The 15,088-nt window shown below is 40.0% G+C and overlaps 1 long non-coding RNA gene across 1 annotated transcript; it reads right to left on the bottom strand.

Annotated features, from left to right (window-relative positions):
- Positions 1-207: 207 nt before the first annotated feature.
- LOC113842598 (uncharacterized) lies at positions 208-14,659 on the bottom strand. Its single transcript, XR_003495112.3, has 3 exons — positions 14,524-14,659; positions 14,026-14,218; positions 208-2,220 (listed from the first exon to the last, which is right to left on the bottom strand). It is a non-coding gene; the product is annotated as an uncharacterized lncRNA (long non-coding RNA).
- Positions 14,660-15,088: the final 429 nt, after the last annotated feature.

Below are 15,088 nucleotides of genomic sequence, written 5' to 3'. Positions count from 1 at the left end.
TCACCTTTGCAATGAAGAATTTTTTCCACATCCAAGCTGAACCTTTCCTATCACAGCTTTGTGCCATTCTGCCTTGCCTTGCCTTGCCCCTGCCCTTCCCTCCTCTTCATCCAAAATATACTGAAATAATATTGGTTTACCTTTACTAAACTGAAGTATGAGCAATGTCATCTAATTTTCTTTAATATTTTTTTTTTCTAGGTGCGTGTGTCGATCTGCTCGAGGGTAGGAAGGCTCTGCAGGAGGATCTGGATAGGCTGCACCAATGGGCTGAGGTCAACTGCATGAAGTTTAACAAGGCCAAGTGCCGGGTCCTGCACCCGGGGCGCAATAACCCCAAGCAGAGCTACAGGCTGGGAGATGAGGGGTTGGAGAGCTGCCAGGCAGAGAAGGACCTGGGAGTGATGGTGGACAGTCGGCTGAATATGAGCCAGCAGTGTGCTCAGGTGGCCAAGAAGGCCAACAGCATCCTGGCTTGTATCAGAAACAGTGTGACCAGCAGGGCTAGGGAGGTGATCGTCCCCTGTACTCGGCTCTGGTGAGGCCGCACCTTGAGTACTGTGTTCAGTTTTGGGCCCCTCGCTACAAGAAGGACATCGAGGCGCTTGAGCAGGTCCAGAGAAGGGCGACGAAGCTGGTGAGGGGCCTGGAGAACAAGTTCTACGAGGAGCGGCTGAGGGAGCTGGGCTTGTTCAACCTGGAGAAAAGGAGGCTCAGGGGCAACCTTATTGCTCTTTACAGATAACCTTAAAGGAGGCTGTAGAGAGGTGGGGGTTGGCCTGTTCTCCCACGTGACTGGTGACAGGACGAGGGGGAATGGGCTTAAGTTGTGCCAGGGGAGTTTTAGGTTAGATGTTAGGAAGAACTTCTTTACTGAAAGGGTTGTTAGGCACTGGAACAGGCTGCCCAGGGAAGTGGTGGAGTCACCATCCCTGGAAGTCTTTAAAAGACGTTTAGATGTAGAGCTTAGGGATATGGTTTAGTGGGGACTGTTTGTGTTAGGTTAGAGGTTGGACTCAATGATCTTGAGGTCTCTTCCAACCTAGAAATTCTGTGTTTCTGTTTCTGTGTTTCAGAAGATATCGGTTCTGATGTAACTTGCTGTTTTGGGATGTGTTATGGACTCAGAGGAGATTATATGGTCAGAACAGAAAACATCTGAATTAGTTGCATAGTTAGTGCACTCACTTCATTTCTGCTTACGTAAGATATATTTAAGCTATTATAATCAGAAAAAAAATATTATCTATGAAGTAAAGCAGATGCAACAGAAAGAAATCCAACCTGGTAACTGGCATTAGAATGTTCTTGAAGGTGTTTTATTTGATAATGTCAAAACAGTGAATGATTCCTACATTTTTCATATTAAAGTGAGTATCACAATAAATAAATAAAATAAATAAAATAAATAAATAAATATCAGCTGTGTTATACAAAGTCTTTTTTTTTTTTTTTTTTCCTCTCTCCTTAAAATCATAGAATATCCCAAAATGGAAAAGACCCACAAAAATCATTGAGTCCAACTCCAGGGGCCCCAAAGGACAACTCAAAAAAATCAGACCACATGTCTGAGATGTGTCCAAATGCTTCTTGAATTCCAGAAGGTTCAGGGCCATAACCACTGTCCTGGGGAGCCTGTTCCAGTGCTCAACCATGCTCTCAATGGAGAAGATTTTCCTGATATCCAGCCTGAAATTCTTGTTTTCATTAAAGGAAATAAAATGACTTTGAAATACTTTTTTTGAAAAGAAACTCTTCTTTTGTTTTGTTCTGTTTTCCTAATGTAACATAGGTTTTAGTTCCATAGGCCTATAGCACTTTGTCTCTGCTGCTCCTTCATGGTCACTGTCTTCCCCTGCTCCAAGGTGGGGTCCCTCCCACAGGATGCAGTCCTTGCTGAACTGATCCTTTGTGGGCTTCCCACAGGCAGCAGCTATTCAAGATCTGCTCCAAATATGGGTCCATCCCTCAGGAGCACACTGCTCCGTCATGGGTCCCCCATGGGCAGCAGCTCCTGCCACCACCTGCTCCTGCATTGGCTTCTCTCCATGGGCTGCAGGTCCAGCCTGGAATCTGCTCTGGCAGGTGTTCTCCACAGGCTGCAGCCTCCTTCAGTAGTTCCCCTGCTTCACTGTGGTCTCCTCCACAGGCTGCAGCATGGAACTCTGCTCCACTGTGTTACACCATGGGCTGCAGAGTGGACAACCTGCTTCACCAATTCTAAATAAAATGAAAAGCACTTCAGTGAAACAAACAGCAACAGCTCAATCACATTAGTATCTACTTTTAGTTTTCTTGTACCTCGTAACATCGTTAAAACCTAAGTGTATAATGGGTTGTTTGCCAAAAAATAATAGATAAAAAAAATAGATAAAACAAGTAAGGTTCATTTTGAAGCAGATACTCCCATTACCTTTCTTTAAAAAAAAGAAAAAAAAAAAGGTATATATATTCATATTTCTGTCCTCTTAAAATTAGCTTAATTCAATTTTAAGTACTTCATTTGTTATTAAAAACAAAAGACAACAAAAAATTATTCTTTTGTTTTAAGTTTAGGAAACTTCAATTCATTAGGTAAATTCAATTTAGGTAAATTTGACAATGAAGACTTCATTTTGAAATTAAGACATGGCATATTACACTTAAAACACTGAAAAGGAATATTTCTGGAAGGCCATATATCTCCATTACAGTACTGCTATCATCATTTATTGTGTGGATGTACAAATAGCTTAATTATTCCCAAAAGAGGATCTTCATGCAAAAAGACAAAGTTATTTTGACTTTCTCATAGGTAAATAGTGTAATAAACATACCAGTCTACTTTGCTGCAACAGTACTTTCAAGCTTACATCCACTCCCACTTCTAGAACTGGACTGCAAGTCTGTCAGCGTTTTTAGCTGGAGTTTCCTTCACATTTTCTTTAACACTGTCTCCCAAAACAACAAAAGTCTAAAGTTTTAAAGTCTATATGTTCTCCCTTTCTTCTCTACAAGGTGTGCGCCTCAGATCTCACTGTCAGAGTGGTATCTTACTGAATTCTTAGATGGAAACATCAGTCTCTCAAATTTCTGAGTAAAGGAACATCTCTCTATGACTGCCTGTGGGGTTGGAAGGAATTACCAGAATCAATGTCCTGTCAAACTTGCATCAGTCAGCAGAACCAGGAGTACAGCTAATGGGAATGCTCCTCCTGAACACTGGAGTGATTTAAGATATCTCTGAAGGAAAGGAAAATCTCATGTTGCCTGTAGAGAGGGTACATTTATTGTCTTTTTTTCTTTTTCCAATCACATGTATGAGCTTCCATATTTCTAAGTGGAATTTCACCTACCTGTCCATATTTTAATGTCACTATTGTAGATCTCATTAGTAAATCAATATTTGCCAATACTCACAGAGAACTTTCATTGTATATAAAGTGTCAAATTGATAATGATATTGCAAATATATGACTGGAGTGATAACTATTGACAGAATGATTGAGCACTGATATTGGTGTTACTATAACCTTATCTTTATTCTTTCTTTTTCATAATCTGGCAATGTGGCATAAAGACCACATGGACAGCAGAGTTCTTTCAGGATCAGTAACTGCTACTACTTTATTGATGACATAACTTCAACTCAACTTTCTTACTGAGGACAGGTGCCCTTATTATACCATTCGCTCTACAGCAACTTTTCCAACTTTTCCACTGGCCAAACAACTTTGCCCAGCAACCGCAAATACCCAGCAACTTCCATGTCTTAATGACTGGAGAACAAGCAGTCCCAGACAACAAGGCATTTCTTCAAGCGCCCTTCTTTGTTCCTTCTAAATCCTACATTCCCCATGGCCTCATTGTTAAGAGTCCAATGTTATCACCAACCACAGGGCTTGTCAACCCTCATGGCCACACTCCCACATGGGATTAAGAACTTGGATATTTTCTAATTTTCTCCACACTATACAAGGATATTAAGGTACTCGAATGCATTCAGAGTACAGCAACAAAATTAATAAAAATGCATGAAGGCATGTCTTCATGTCAGACTGAGGATGCTTGGTCTGTCCAGTTTGGACAAAAGAAGTCTGACAGGTGACCTCATTGATCTCTGAAACTTCCTGAGGAAGGGAAATGACAGGACACATGGGAATGACACAGAACTACATCAGGAGAGGTACAGATGATATATTTTAAAAAGTTTCTTTACCATGAGGGTGATCAAACAGTGGCATAGGCTTCCTTGAGAGATGGTTGATGCCCCACGCTGTGGTGGTTTTACCCAGCTGAGCTCCACCACAACCACTCTCTTACTCCCCCTCCTCAAAGGGAAAGGGGGAGAAAATGCGATGAAAAGGGCTCAAGGTTGAGACAAGGACAGGGAAATCACTCAACAATTATGGTCACAGGCAAACCAGGCTCAGCATAGGTAGATTAAATAAATTTATTACCTATTACTAACAAGCTAGAGAAGATAGAAACAAAGAAAATAAGCCTTCCCCCAACCACCCTCTTCCAACTCCTGCCCCCAAGCAGCACAGGGGGACAGCAGAATGGGGGTTGTGGTCAGTCTGTAGTGTTTTACCTGTCATTCCTTCAGAGTCACTCTCCTCCCCTTCTCCATGTGGGGTCCCTCCCACTGAATAAAGTTCTTCCCAAAGCTGATCTTACGTGGGCTTCCCACTGGTAGTCACTCTTCAAAAACTGCTATATAGGTCCATATCATGGGGTCCATCCTTTAGGAGAAAATCTCTCCAACATCGGTCCCCCATCCAGGGGCAGCTCCTGCCAGATAACCTGCTCCTGCATGCATTCCTCTCCACAGGCTGCAGCATGGAGATCTGCTCCACCATGGTATCCCATGGGCTGCAGGGGGACAGCCTGCTTCACCAAGGGCCTTTCCACAGTCCACAGAGGAATTTCTCTGTACCTGGAGTATCTTCTTCTTCAGTAACCTTGGCGTCTTCAGTGCTGTTTCCTCACTCCCCACTCTCCCATTTTTTTTTCACTTTTCTTAAATATGCTCTCACAGAAGCAAAACCAACATTACTTATTGGCTCGACTCTGGCCAGCAGCAATTATTTAGAGCCAGCTCCCTTTGGAGCCAGACTGAAACTGGCCCTTATCTAATATGGAGCAGCTTCTGGATTCTTCTCATAGAGGCCGCCCTTGCAGCCCTCCACTACCAAAACCTTGCAAACCCAATACACATGCCTGTCAGCGTTCAAGAGGCATTTGGATAATGCCCTCAATAATATTCTTTAACATTTGGTTAGCCCTTAAGTGATTGGGCAGTAAGTAGAGTTAGATCATCTTTCTAGGTCCATTCCAAATCAACTATCCTATCCTATTCCTTTCATGAAATTCATAAACATTTTATTTACTCCATGTAACAGAAAATTAATATAAGTACCAACAGAATCACTCATGTCATCTCTATTTCTAGTGATTTATACCACTCTGAGACAGCTCTCAGTCTCCATGTTCATTTGCACATAATTTTGTATCTTTTGAGATTTACACAATTGATATAAAGTTCACATACATGTTACTTTCATTTATTTATTCTTACTTTAGCCATGAATACAGTAAGTATTTTAATGAAAATTTTGTATTTTTTCAGTGGTACTGTTTAAGAAATCTATTTATTTAGTGTAAACCCAGTTTGGTGTAATATTTTCCACTAAGAACATTTTTTGAGATTGCAGTTAATTCTATTCCACTTAGAGAAATGTTAGCTATCCACCAAACCAACAGCAGTCTTAGTTATCTTGTGACCTGTCCCTGAAAGAGAGACTGGTCAGGTAGTTTTTTGTTTTTTTTTTTTTTTTGATTATAGACTGTGTTAGTAATAGGTACACTTTTTTTTTTTTTTTTTAATACTTCCTATCATCTTTTCATCTGGAATGTAAAGTAAATTTTCAATCATATAAATATGCAACGTTCTCATCTGTATATTTTAATTGAAATTATTTTTCTTCTATTTTTTTCCTTTAATTTCTTTAACTGAAATTCAATAACAAGAAATTACTCCACAAAGAAATGTTGTATGAGACAAAAAAAAAATAAATAAAAATGAGAAGGATGTATACAGAGCCACATCTGACAAGAATAAACTCTTTCTTTCTTCTCTTATGATAACATTGTGTACCGTGGTTGCAAAGTGTTTCTTTTTTTTTTTTTTAATTTTCCAGAAATATATTGCTGATATATGTTTATACTACTATTTCTGTGAGTTTGAAAAAAAAAAAAATCACTTATAAGTGATTGCTATTAGCAATCTAAAACCTGAATATTAGATATACCAAATAACCAAAGTTTTTCTTGTAACTAAGAAGAATAACATTTTCTAAACACTTCTGAGAATCATACTATAAATTTGTCTGTATAAGTTTCTGGGCAAAGGTTTGCAACAGTACAGACATTTTCAGTGTTATGAGCCTGAGTATTGTCTTTGAATACCAGGATGTTGCAAATGAAACGGTGCTTTTCTAGATGAATAAGCGTTACATACATCTATGAATACAGTGTTATATACATCTATGAATACAGCACAGTGATGACTCATCTGAGCACTAGCGACTTTTTTTTTTTTTTTTTTTTTAAAGTTAGATTGAATGGTTTAACTGATCTAAATTTTTAATGTTTGGTTTGCCTGGTATGATTAAAACAAGCAATGCTCTCTTTTACTCTCCACTGCCATCACCTTGACTGTCTGTCATACTTAAATTAAAAAATGAAATAGAATGATGATGCCTAGTTCATGTGCAATGCATTTTGATAACAATTGTTGAAGCAGGACAGACATATCTATTTGCTCCCTTATGGAAAGCTTCATTAGTAAACTGGATCAAATGAGTCTGGATCAAGTCAAGAAAGAATGCATGTTTGACTGATGGCATTCACCATTAAAATACAATACACCTTTTCTTTCTCAAATTTCCCCAAGTTCCCTCTCCTTAATTACTACAGAAGTGTTTATTTCATGTCTTAAAAGGTTGTTTCTAGTTTTTAGTATTGTCATTTTATCTTGCTGAAAACCAGAACTTCTTTTTTGATAGAAATTATTACTGTCACAGTTTGATATTTTTGATAAAAGCATTTGTTAGTTAACACTTAGGAAAGTTATTTTCTCCCTCTTATATTGTACTCTGACAGATTTTCTCCCACACCTCCAAGCCTACAGAACAAATAGACAGAATTTTTAGAATTTATTGAAACATTACTTCTCAAGTAACAAAACACTTCATATTGACATTTTCATTTTAACTATTATATATTATATTCTAAATAATAGTACTGAAGTGATTTTTTTATCTTATCTATACAAAATGTTTTGACCTTATCAAACAAAAAGGTTTTGACAAGTCAAAATCTAATACTTTGTTGTTGTTATTGTTGTTTCACAAAAATAGTGAAATTTCATATTTTAGTTCCAGTCTAGGATGCAAAAATGAGCAGTTTCATCCAGTCCCACCAAGACCTTGGCTTAATATTTATTTTAATTAATATGCCTTATTGAGTAATATTTGAATAAATTCCTTGACATCTAATGAGTCGTGTAACAGAAAACTCATACATCTCTTTCTTACTTTATAAGCATTCTCCCTTAACTACCTTTGTAATTTTAATCATTAAAAAGAAAAGTTGCTATTTATGTTTTACATAAACTCTCATCTGTAGGAATTAATTTTTCCTTTAATTAGGAAAACAAAATGCACACTAACATCACTGTCACTGCTCAGTTTGAGCAATAGTTCAGATATTTCTTATAGTTGTATTTCCTCACATATTTGTCCTCCATGGAGAGTTTGTAATGTTCCACATAAACAGCTTCCTCAAACAAGGAAGTCTCTGCTCTTCTATCTGGAGCTTTGGCTGCTTCTGTCTCAATATTGTAATACTGCTTCAGTGCTAATTCCCAGTATTTGTTCTAAACACTCTCAAACTCAAGCAAGTTTATTATTTAGCCCTCTTCCTTCTTAAACATATCTGGATTTGTTTTTCACTACACTATGTCTCAGGAGTAAATCAGAGGAATTAGCCTCTGTCCTATTGGGCTAATTGCTGCATCAGTCTTTCAAATTTATGTGAAGAAAACAAAGAGGCAGAAAAAATGTGGAATATTAATAAATAAATAAATAAATAAGGAAAGAAGGAAACTCAACAGGTCACTTTCCACCATCTAACCTTTTTCAAACTCAGTATTTCTTGATGTGAATGACTTACTAGATGTCTTTGTTGTTTCTAAAAGTGAACACTGTTTTCATGAAAAAAAAAAAAAGGGAAACACTTAAATTTATATGGTAACCAGTGAGCAGAATTCTATAATAAGTTTAAATTAGTAACTTCTACCAATAAAAATAAAGGGAATTGATTTAAACCTCTACAACAGAAAACTTTCAGGACTTTTTCTTTAGTACCTTATATTCTGTACAGTTGGTTCACACCAACATTAAACAATTTAAAAGTGATAGTAGGTACTTCTTATTTAATCATAGAATCATTAAGGTTGGAAAAGACCTTTGTGGCATAACAACCACATGGACACCAGGGTTCTTTAAGTATGGATAACTTCTAGATCTTTGAGGGCATAGCCTCCATTCACCTTATTGAGGACAATAACTTCAACTAACATTACTTTTCCACTAACTATTAAAAACTTCACCAGCAACAGCAAACGCCCAGCAAATTCCATGTCTTAACAGCTGGAGAACAAGCAGTCAGCAAGGCTTCACCTGAAAACCCTTTTTTTGTTCCTTCTAGATTCCTTACATTCCCCATGGCCTCATCGTTAAGAGTCCAATGTTATCACCAACCATGGGGCTTGTTGACCACCATGGCAATACTCCCACAGACCTCCAAGATCACCTGGTCCAACCATCACCCTACTACCAATGCCACCCACTGAACTATGTCCGTAAGCACCACATTGAATATTTCCTTAAACAGCCCCAGAGGTGGTGACTCCACCACTTCCCTGGGCAATCCATTCCAATGCCTGACTATTCTTTCTGAGAAGAAACGTCTCGTAGTTTCCAACCTCAACCTCCCCTGGTGCAAATTGAGGCCTTTTCCTCTAGTCCTAGTTACCTGTGAGAAGAGGTTGACCCCCAGCCTTCCCACAACTTTCTTTCAGCTAGTTGTAGAGAGCAATAAGGTCTCCCCTGAGCCTCCTCTTCTCCAAACTAAACAATCCCAGTTCCCTCAGCCGCTCCTCAGAGGGCTTGTGTTCCAGGCCCTTCACCAGCTGCATAGCCCTTCTCTGGGCAGGTTCCAGAGCCTCAGTGTCCTTCTTGTGCTGAAGGGCCCAAAACTGAACACAGTACTCAAGATACAGCCTCACCAGAGTAGAGAACAAGGACACAAACACCACTCTGGTCCTGCTGGCTACACTATTCCCAATACAAGCCAGGATGCCATCGGCCTTCTTGGCCACCTGGGCACACGTGTGGCTGACTCATGTTCAGGAAAGCATCAATCAGTACTCCCATAATCTTTTTCCTCTACACAGCTTTCTGGACACTCTCTCCCAAGCCTGTAGCACTGCATGGGGTTGTTACGACCTAAGTGAAGGACATGGCACTTATTAATGTTGAACCTCATCCCACTGGCCTCTGCCCATCAACCCATCCTGTACAGGTCCCTCTGCAGGGTCTTCCTACCCTCCAGCAGATCGACACTCTCCCCCAACTTGGTGGCATTTGTAGCTAACTAAGGATTCAATCAATTCCCTCATCCAAATCATCAATGGAAATATTAAAAAGATGAACCCCAACAACAACCCCTGGGGAACACCACTAGGGACTGATCACCAGCTGGATTTCACTCCATTCACCACTACTTTCTGGGCCCAACTGTCCAGCCAGTTTTTAACCCAGCAAAGAGTGTACCTGTCCAAGCCATGGGCTGTCAGCTTCTCCAGGTGAATACTGTGGAAAAACAAGTCAAAGGCTTTGCTGAAATCTAGGTAGACTACATGAACAGCCTTTTGTTCATACACCAGGCAGGTCACCTGATCATAGAAGGAGATGTGGTTCGTCAGGCAGGGCTTGCCTTTCATGAGCCCATGCTGACTGGGCCTGATCCCATGGTTATCTAGCATATGCTGTGTGAATGCATTCAAGATGACCTATTCCATCACCTTTCCTGGCTCTGAGGTCAAGCTGACAGGCCTATAGTTCCCTGGGTCCTCCTTGCAACCCTTCTTATATATAGGCATCAAGTCATTTGGGACCTCTCCAAATGATCATGATTGCTGATAGGTGATGGAAAGCAAACCAGCAATCACATCTGCCAACTCCCTCAGCACCCCCCTGTAGATCCCATTTGGCCCCATAGACCTGTGATAGTCCAGGTGGAGCAACAGGTCTAACTGGTTCCACCTGAACTGTGGGGAGTTTCTTCTGCTCCTTGTGCCAGACTTCCAGATCAGGAGGCTGAGTACCCCGAGGATAAGTGGTCTGGCTAGTAAAGACAGATGCAGAGAAGGCATTAAGAACCTCAGCAGGCATATTCCTTTCTGTGTCTAGTAAAGAATGGAAGTTCTCCTTGGCCCTCCTCTTGTCATTAATATATTTAATACATTTTTTATTATCCTTAACCATAGTGGCCAGGTTGAGCTCGTACTGGGCTTTGTCCTTCCTGTTTTCTTCTCTGCACATGCTGCCAACTTCCTTGTACTCTCCCTGAGTTGCCTGCCCCTTTTTCCACCAGACATAAACTCTCTTTCTCTTGGACACTCAGCAAAAGTTCTCTGTTCAGCCATGCCAGTCTTCTTCCCCACCAGCCCATCTTACGGCACATGGGGACAGCCTGCTCCTGTGTCTCTAAAACTTCCTTCTTGTGGAGCGTCCAGCCTTCCTGGATCCCTCTTCCTTCAGGAGTCACTCTCAAGGGACCCTCCCTACCAATGTCCTGACCAATTCAAAGTCTGCCCTCTGGAAGTCCAATTTAGCAGTTTTACTGACCCCCCTCCTGACTTCACCAAGAATAGAGAACTCTACCATGTCATGGTCACTTTCCCAAGACAACTCACTACTACATCTCCCAACAGTCCTTCTCTGTTCAGAACACCCTTGATCCTTATCCACAGGGACTCTACCTTATCATTCCCAACCCCAAGCTCAACAGCATCAAAACACTCTCTAATATAGAGATCCATGTCACCATCCCTCCTTAGTTGCTTGTCCCCTCTGAAGAGCTTGCAGCCATCCATTGCAGCACTCCAGTCATGGGAGTGGTTCCACCATGCTTCAGTGATGGTCATAGTTTGTCTGCATTGGTTTCCATAGTTTGCCATTTGCAGCATAGTCTGCTGCAATGGCTTCCAGCTCCTCCTGTTTGTTGCGCATACTGCATGCGTTGGTGTAGATGCACTTGAGTTGAGCCATTGCACTCACTCTCAACCCTAGGACTGCCCCCCCAGGCTCATCTCTAATAAAGCTTCATTTGTAGTACATCCACTTAAAAGGCAAAGCACTGTGTAGGAAGCCAGATCTGGAAGATTCTGGGAATGCACTAGAACTATGGGAGATGTTCTCTGGAGCTATCTTCCAGCAAAGCACTGCAATGTGCTGACTATTCTACTTCACACAAAACCAGTCATACAAGATGTACAAGAGCTAGGTTCAAATCTTTTTGTAGTGAGATTTGATTGTCATCTCTCCTTTCTTGGAGAGTTCCCTGCTATCAGGTTATAGTGTTTTCAGAGTCATATATCTTCCTAAAGACCACAAAACTTGCCTGGAAAAAAAGCAAAACAAGCCACACACACAGACCAAACCAAACAAAAACAAACAAAACAAACAAACAGAGAAACTCTAACCTGATTAAAAAGAGAGAGAAAGACCTTATGTGAACTTCATCTTGTCATTTCAGCAAGAAAAAGGGAGAGGTAGGTTTCCATTACTAACAATGTCACTGTTTTACATAAAGTAGAAAAATGTTAGTGTAACATAAAGATTAGCAATCAGTAACACTCCCTGGTCTGTAGACTGCAATACTTTGAAGGGAGGTACATGATATTGTTCACATTTTTTTACATATGGATGAAATTAGTCAGGTTTTCATTACTTTGTGTTATTTCCCTCCTGCTTAGAGAGGAGCTGCTACCAGTGGTATACTGCAAAAACTGAGTGTTTGATGTTACAGAGCAGTACAAATATGTGTTATCTCCATATTTACTAGATCGACATGTAATTGAATCCCATTTTCTGACACCTTAACCAGTTATGCAGGGTTTAACAGCTCATTTCCACACCTGGAGATGGGAATGTTTTGCAGATCTTTATAAGCATATCACAGTAATATTGTGGGAAAATCATCAGTAGACTCTTGTGAGATTTAGGCATTGTATGTAATACTTAAGTAAAATATGGCAATATTTCGATAATGTATGGGTTTGTTTATTTATTTTCCTATTAATGAAGATGAAGCCTGGAACTTGGCTAAGGTAATACATTCTAGTGGTTTGCAGATATCCTACTAAAATTTTCTGAAATTGAAAATTTCAGCAAGAGCTGTGCCAGCACTGCTCTGCAATAGACAAAACACTGGTGTGATATCAATGTTGTTCTAGCTATAAGTGCAGAGCACAGAACTGTATGGGCAAAAAAAGGTAAGTATGTGCAATAGACAGTGATAATCAAGGGAGCTTAATTTATCCATTCTCAGTTGGTTGAAATTTACATGAATCACACATACCTTTTGGAGAAAGTGAAATGTTACTTCTGAGGTTTGAATCACACTTAAGAAAGATGAGTTTACCTCAAGTCAGTGAGGTAAGTGAACTTAAGAAAGTGAGGTGAAGCAGAGGCAGACAGACATAAATACCATTCAGAGAGCCTGAATGGCGGAAGAGGCAGTGGGGTAATTATTTATATTTTGTCCTACCAAATTGCACTGTATTTTCACTGTTTTGTAAACATTTATTTTTTTTCCCCAGCTTCTAGTTACAAACCTTCCTTAAAGCTTGAAAGCCAATTTAGGTCTTTCTTAGGGTCTTGTGGTCTATTTTCTCAGGTGGCAAATAATAGGATGTAAGGAAATCATCTTAAGTTGCACCAAAGAGGTTTAGAATGGATATAAAGAACCATTTCTTCACAGAGAGGGTGAGAGATGGTGGTTTCTTCATAGAGAGGGAGGTTTAGTTGCTCTGGGCTGCCCAGGGAAATGGTGGAGTCTCGATACCCAGAGGTACTTAAGACTTCCAAGAGCTCCTTTCCTCTCTAAGTCAGAGCCGTTATTCAATCGTAGCCTGGATCTTTTAATGTATTGGAATAATGAATTTACTGAATGCAATACAACGGAATTGGTCATTTAACAGCACATGCTTCACAGTATTAATCATAAAGAATAATATGTTTCCATGCAATGCTGGACGGATATATATTTTTTTCACAGTTCAATCACTTGTTACTGAAATACATACTATAAATTTACAGCACTGTTCTACTGAAATATTTATGAAGTCTAAAGCACAACCCTATACTTATCTTCTATCCTGAGAATAGTCTCATGATTTTGTATGCTTCAGTTGTGAAAGAGGAAGGTTAGGTGTGTCTTCAAAGATGTCTCACTCAGAAATACTTAGCATGATAATTATTTTGATTTGTTCCCAAATAACATGTTTAAGAACAAAGAAGATTAACTAGTCTGATTGGAAAAATAAAAATGGTAATGTCTTCCCAGTGGTCTATCTGATCCCCTTGTGTATTCAGCTTTATAGCTGCTAGCTTAGTGAGCAACTTCAACTCATCATTCTGTTTGTCGTGTCAGTGGCATCAAAATACTTGTAGAAAAGTTAATTGTATACTATTTTGGCCATATCATCGTCAGGATTGTTGACTAAATTTTGTGTAGAACATTTAGTGTTTGGATATACACTGAACAAAATTCAGCTTGACTGACTGACTACAGGCTACAAATAGACAGATTTTTGAGACATCTGATAGATCTACCATTGCGCATAGGCCAAGTCAGAACCTTTGGATATGATCCATGCTTTGCTCAATTTTGGTCACCTGTACCACTTACCTTCTGAAGTACCTTCTGAAGTATCTTCTTAATTTAAGGTACATTTTAGGTTCATTTAAGAGACGTTTAAGATGGGCCCATGATGAAGATGACTTGCTGTCTGGAATTCCTTTGTACTGCTCTTTAGGTGCTCTCCTGAAGATCCATGGCCTTCTGTAGTCTCTGGGCATCTATCACTGATACTATAATCAAACTGGAAGTAGTAGGATGGATTGAGGTACAGCAAACTTTAGTTTAAAAACTAAACCAGCAAAACTTTAGTTTAAAGCCCTCTTTGCCAGCTTGGCAAGCCTATTACTGAAGATGTTCTTCCCCTTCTCTGACAGGTGGACCCCATCAGTCAGTCCCCAGCAGACCAGGTTTCTCAAAATGAGTCACATGGTCTAAGTAGCAGAACCCTTTTCTCTGTCACCAGTCCATAACCACCTGTTGATTTGCCTGATTCAACTGGCCCTTTCAATCCCCTTCCCTTACTGGGAGGACTGATAAAAAAAATACCTGCACTCCTGAGTCCTTTACTGCTGCTCCTAGGGCTCTACAATCCCTCTTGATGCTCCTCCCTCTCTAATTCTCCTCTTCAAGAAGCTGTAGAGAGCATCACCCATCAACATCCTTTTCTCCAACTTTAAGAATCCCAGTGTCCTCAGCTGCCTTGAGGAAATGCCTTCCAGCCCTTCTATCAGCTTTGTTGCCCTCTGCTGTATGCATTCCAGTATTGCAACATCCTTTTAAAATTGTAGGGAGCAGAACTGCATAGAATATTGAAGGTGAGGCTATACCAATGCTAAATACAGCGGAATAATCACCTCTTTTGACTGACTGGCTGTTTTTTTTTAAATGCTTATCAGAAAATTGTTTACCCTCTTGACTGCCAGGGTGCACCGATGGCGCATGTTGAGCCTGGTGTCAGCCAACAACGCCAGGTTCCTTTCTACAGCCACTCATCTCCTAATCTGTACTTAATCTGTATTAATCTGTATTTAAATCTGGCATTATGTCAACTGCTCCAAGCAACTGCCTGAGCTAACTTAACTGACAGGCTTTTTTTTGCAGTCAGCAGTAC

Source organism: Anas platyrhynchos, chromosome 2 (genome assembly GCF_047663525.1).
Source record: "Anas platyrhynchos isolate ZD024472 breed Pekin duck chromosome 2, IASCAAS_PekinDuck_T2T, whole genome shotgun sequence".
Taxonomy (NCBI): Eukaryota; Metazoa; Chordata; class Aves; order Anseriformes; family Anatidae; genus Anas; species Anas platyrhynchos.
This window is presented reverse-complemented; position numbering and strand designations above follow the sequence as displayed.